The sequence below is a fragment of the Schistocerca cancellata genome, chromosome 2, assembly GCF_023864275.1.
Source record: "Schistocerca cancellata isolate TAMUIC-IGC-003103 chromosome 2, iqSchCanc2.1, whole genome shotgun sequence".
Lineage (NCBI taxonomy): Eukaryota > Metazoa > Arthropoda > Insecta > Orthoptera > Acrididae > Schistocerca > Schistocerca cancellata.
The window spans coordinates 893,219,097-893,225,270 of record NC_064627.1 but is presented as its reverse complement, the minus strand read 5'-3'; the positions used below and the strand labels follow the sequence as shown (position 1 = coordinate 893,225,270).

Genomic DNA, 6,174 nt, shown 5'->3' with positions numbered 1-6,174 from the left:
ACATTTCAGATGTGTTACGACCCGTGGCTCTACCCTTCATTCGATCCCTGCGAAACCCTACATTTCAGCAGGATAATGCACGACCGCATGTTGCAGGTCCTGTAAGGGCCTTGCTGAATACAGAAAATGTTCAACTGCTGCACTGGCCAGCACATTCTCCAGATCTCTTACCAATTGAAAACGTCTGGTCAAAGGTGGCCGAGCAACTGGCTCGTCACAATACGCTAGTCACTACTCTTGATGAACTGTGGTATCGTGTTGAAGCCGCATGGGCAGCTGTACCTGTACACGCCATCCAAGCTCTGTTTGATTCAATGCCCAGGCGTATCCAGGCCGTTATTACGGCCAGAGGTGGTTGTTCTGGTACTGATTTCTCAGAATCTATGCACCTAAACTGCGTGAAAATGTAATCACATGTCAACTCTGGTATAATATATTTGTCCAATGAATACCCGTTTATCATCTGCTTTTCTTCTTGGTGTAGCAATTTTAATGGCCAGTAGTGTAGTACTGGAAAAGTTCTGATACTACAAAGAAGTTTTTAATAGACGGTATGACTACTCCTAACAGCGACACATGCTAGAAAGCGACGTGAAATGCTCTCTGCGAGATGGTCCAAGTGCTACCTTGCATGCGCAGTGTGGAGGTCTGCAAATGTCCTTGGTGAACGCTGTCGCGACGAACTTTGTCTTCCTAAAGCAACCGAGGTATGTTCTATAGGTTTCAGATCCGGGGGACCTCGCTCGCCAGTCCGTCCTACTTACATACATAGATTGTAGGGAAGCAGCCTACTCACGCCGTAGTAAATTCGCATCAGTCTTTCCATTGTGTGCCAGCCTAGTCCGCTGTAACTAGCTCTGACGTCATAAATGTTGCGCAATACTTTTAAAATCAAGTAAATAACTTGAAACGGTTTTACCATGTCAGGTGTAATACTAAATCAATATGTGTTGAATATCAGTTCGATAACTTTAACCATTTTCGAAATTTGGATGTTTTTCTGTAAAAATCATTGGCGCAACAGAAAAGAGCTAGATACTTAAAAATTTATATTTAGATTCCCTTTTATAATTATTTAATAGAAACAGTCTTCTGGATCTCACAAATTAAGATTTTAGTTGAAATTCAATATTTTCTTGGTTTTGTCTTAAAAATTAAGGAAGCAAGATAGATTAAGTAGGCTAATAAATAAGGCTAGGATGTTTAAATTTAAGTAGAATGGAGATCCGCTATAATCATAAAGATGTGAGAAGTTTCAACTCAATAAATGTAAAACTATAGCGATAGCGTATCTCCAAAGGGCAAGTTCAGAGCTCGTCTATTGCGTGTAGTGTAATTAAATTAATTCTGTCGCGCAAAATAATTGACTTAGCCACGTCAGCCTTTTATTATGATTACTTACGTATGTGCTGATTGCGCATTTAAATTGAGAGCTTCATCTGCCATCAGCAAAGGAAGCGATGATTTATTTAATAACTTAAAGTGGTGCATTACTAGCCCAGCGGCTAGTCGGGAGAGGCGATTTGATCAGGCGTTCCCTTAGCCGTCCGCACCGCGGCTTTATACAGGTTGAGTCACCTAACATTACCGCTGGATATATTTCGTAAACCACATCAAATACTGACGAATCGATTCCACATACCGAACGTAAGGAGAGGGGCTAGTGTAACTGGTTAATACAAACCATAAAAAAATGCATGGAAGTATGTTTTTTAACACAAACCTACGTTTTTTTTAATGGAACCCCGTTAGTTTTGTTAGCACATCTGAACATATAAACAAATACGTAATCAGTGCCGTTTGTTGCATTGTAAAATGTTAATTACATTCGGAGATATTGTAACCTAAAGTTGACGCTTGAGTACAACTCCTACGCTGTTCGATCGTGTGTATCGGAGAGCACCGAGTTACGTAGGGATCCAAAGGGACTGGAACAGCACATTACGTCCACATGCTAACACCTTTTTATTGGTCTTTTTCACTGACGCACATGTACATTACCATGAGGGGTGAGGTACACGTTCGACGGGCGTTTCATAGGACGTGGAGGACGCATAAATTGGCCAGCCCGTTCTCCTGACCTTACACCTCTGGACTTCTTTCTGTGGGGTACGTTAAAGGAGAATGTGTACCGTGATGTGCCTACAACCCCAGAGGATGTGAAACAACGTATTGTGGCAGCCTGCGGCGATATTACACCAGATGTACTGCGGCGTGTACGACGTTCATTACGCCAGAGATTGCAATTGTGTGCAGCAAATGATGGTCACCACATTGAACATCTATTGGCCTGACATGTTGGGACACACTCTATTCCACTCCGTAATTGAAAGCGGAAACCACGTGTGTACGTCTACCTCACCCTTCATGGTAATGTACATTGGTAAAGACCAATAAAAAGGTGTTAGTATGTGGACGTCATGTGCTGTTCCAGTCTCTTCTGTACCTAAGGTCCATCACCGTTCCCTTTGGATCCCTACGTAATTCGGTGCTCTCCGATACACACGATCGAACAGCGGAGGAGTGGTACTCAAGCGTCAACTTTAGATTACAATATCTCCGGATGTAATAACATTTTACAATGCAACAAACGGCACTGATTACGTATTTGTTTATATGTTCAGATGTGCTAACAAAACTAACGGGGTTCCATTTTAAAAAAACGTAGGTCTGTATTAAAAAACACACTTCCGTGCATTTTTTTATGGTTTGTATTAACCAATTACACTAGCCCCTCTCCTCACATTCAGTCTGTGGAATCGATTCGTCAATATTTGATATGGATTACGAACTATATCCAGCGGTAACGTTAGGTGACTCACCCTGTATATAAGAACGCTGCGCGAGGAAGCAAGGCCCCAGTTCTCTCCAGACGCAGATTAGCACACCATCTGTGCCAGGAGTCGCGTCGCGTGTGTATCATTGCTATAAACAGCCTCGGATGCCGTATTAAGTTACTCGGGATACGTGTAACCATGAAATCGTTTTCGAGTGAAGTGTTAATTCGGGGATGACTTTAATGATCTGTCTTCAGTTTGCGTATGTCGTATTTTCACGTGCCGTCGCGGGACAGAATTCTACCATTATTTAGCATGGCGTTTGATGAACATTATCATAAAATTATGGCGAGCAATCATTTAAACCAGGGGTGGGCAAACGTTGCACGCGGCTCACGAGCGCACAGCGCTGCACGTGTGCTGCTCGCGTGCAGGCGTCGACCGGGGCTGTGGCGACAGCCGACAGGTTGCGGCAGTGTAGTGCCAGGCTAAGCTGCGGACGTTGATGCGAAGCGAGCACTATGTAGTGAACGTTGTATTTCAAGAAACGGAGAAGTTGAGATTTGCTATCTTTTAAAAAGTAATGGGAGAATCATTTTTTCTTTGTGCAAAAACGTGAAAATTCGAAATGTTTAATTTGTGGCAGTATTCTTGCTGGTCAACGGAAGTTTAGTATTGAAGGCCATTGTAATAAATTTCACAAGGACGAGTACAATTTATTGTCAGATTCTGAGCGGATGGGGAATTGACTGAGCTTAAGAAGAGCGATCTGACGATACCAGATGAATCTGTCATAGTTGGCCGGCCGGAGTGGCCGAGTGGTTCTAGGCATTACAGCCTGGAACCGCGCGACCGCTATGGTCGCAGGTTCGAATCCTGCCTCGGGCACGGATGTGTGTGATGTCCTTAGGTTAGTTAGGTTTAAGTAGTTCTAAGTTCTAGGGGACTGATGACCACAGCAGTTAAGTCCCATAGTGCTCAGAGCCATTTGAATTTGTCGTAGTTGCTGTTGTCACGAGAGATCTGCGACTTTCTCTCGTCATGTCTCTCATCTAACTGATTTAACATTTTATGGAGCACTGTTTTCAAGTTTTCAGGACGACAACAATAATAGCCCAGCCGTATGTGCAAGTTATAAGACTGCGCTTAATATAGCGAGAGCTGGAAAACCATTTGCTGAATTAATAAGTCTCGGTTAAGAACAAACATCAGCGATGAAAATTTACGTAACTGTTTGTGTTTGTATGTACAAATTTTGTTCCAGATATTAAACGTACTGTAAACTCCACCTGTGATAATTAAATAAAACGTATCGTAGGTAATAGGTACTCTTTCAAACCATGATTTCTTTCAAGCACTCCTACTAACCTTATTCATTCACTCAGTAAAGCAAGCTAGGAAACAAAACGCATTACAGAGGAAGGAGCGGACAGAAGGTATGGTGGGGATGGGAGAGAAGCAGGTGGCCAGCTTGCCCCTGTGTGCACGCGGAACACCTGTTAACTGCACGCGTGCAAGTGCACCGCACATGTGCAGGATTCCTGCCCGCCCCTGATTTAAACCTTTAATTTGGACAGTTATAGTTGCATCAGCGCATTAGACTCTGAACTGCTCTGTTAGTCAGGTTGTGTGGATTCTTTTTTTTTTTTCATCTGTGACTTTCAGAATATAACGAAGTTTTTTTCACGATCGTTTTTGATTATGAATCCCAGACAATCTCCTAATTCCTCAGAGCTAAAGCTGTAGCTATAAGTATATTTCTCAGATGAAGTGGGCACTAGGAATTCTAATTACAGGCTTCACGTTTTGCTAATCACTTTCTGGTTGCCAATATTGTAGTTAGAGAGCCAGTGTTGAGAACGGCAAAACAACAGCATAAATAATAGGAACATTATATATAAAACAAAATAATTCCACCAGCCGCCCCACAATTGGTGCATCGGCCGGAAATGCATCTTTTCTGCATTTAAATAACAATAATTCTACCCGCCGCCCCACATATGGTGCATCGGCCGGGCAAAGAAACTGAGTACTAGTGAAAGTGATTTTTAAATATTCGAATTCGGGAGTGAAATGCGACACGCAGCTGAGTGACAGAACAGTGATAGTGTTACGTGTGCATGTGGACGACGCAATTGGATTAACAACGCATCTGGATTGATGGAGCTGGCTCTGAGTCTAGCGGCGCTGCCGGCATCGCGTGAAGCCAGTTTCGCCTCACCGCAGTCGTCCGCCGGAGCAACCGGAGTCGCGCCTGCAGTTGCGGGCCACGCAAACACATAGCAGCCGTCGGAGTGCCGTCTGCAGTTCAGCGCGCCGCGTCGTAACAGTAATCCTGGTACGCCGCGCCGGCAACGCCATACGTCGTGCAGAAGGAACAAAGTTAAGTGAAAAGCTGTTAAAAATTTTATTAACCTGCACTAAAAGACTGTCGGCGATGGAACCGCCAAAAGAAACTGAGGTTAAACTTGAATCAAAACCTATGTCTGTTGAGGGAACTGTAAATCCAGACAACGGTTCAAGTGTAAATATGCATGAAAACAGTAATATTAAAGTGAAATATAAAGTATTGTCTCCTGACAGTAGTGTAAAAAGGGGCAATGATTCAATAATAGAGACCCCTGTAGTAAAGCAGAAAGCAGAAATTGTTAATTTATTGAACGATAGTTTATCTGATGAATTAAAAACGAAATAGTCATCAGAGGGGATAGAGTTTAAACAGGAGAAGTTAGATATAACTGATCCAACAGAAGTTTCATTCAGTTTTGATGATTCTGGTCTTGGAGCTAGTTTTTCGTCACCTGAGTGTGATAAAAAGCCAGCTAGTGAGCAACCCAAAGACACTGGGGCTATTGATTTAAATGTTATATTACAAGCAATAGCTGCCAGTAATGCAAAATTGTCAGCCAGTAATGCTAGAATGACAGCTGAATTAAAGTCTGAAATAACTGAGATCAAAAGTAGTAATGCTGAATTAAATGGACAATAAATTAGAATCCAATAATGCTGAATTAAAGTATGAGATTGTGGCCAGCCAAACTAATTTTAATAAACGATTGGAGGTAATGGACGATACATTCAAGGCTGGTTGCAATAAGTTGAAAGAGGATCTGGACAGTTTGAATTATAAAATTGATTACAACCATGAGGATATTAAGAAAAAGGTTGCTCAACAATTTTCTGCAATGTATAAAACAGTAAAATCCGAAGTTGCTGAGGTTCGCAAAGACTTCCAAATGGAAGATGCGAAGCTGGAGCACAAGTTAACAGAAAAGATCGAGGCGGAATCTGAACTGTGCTCAGATAGGTTCAAAGATGTTAATATAAAAGTAAACATATGTCAAGCAGAAGTAGATGCAATCAAAACTGACACTACTCATATTGTGCAAAGAGTAGA

The 6,174-nt window shown here is 42.3% G+C and overlaps 1 non-coding gene across 1 annotated transcript; it reads left to right on the top strand.

Moving 5' to 3' along the window:
- Positions 1-3,581: 3,581 nt before the first annotated feature.
- On the top strand, positions 3,582-3,665 carry Trnas-gga (transfer RNA serine (anticodon GGA)). The gene is given in 2 exon segments: positions 3,582-3,621; positions 3,631-3,665. It is a non-coding gene; the product is annotated as a tRNA-Ser (tRNA).
- The last annotated feature ends 2,509 nt before the right edge of the window (positions 3,666-6,174 follow it).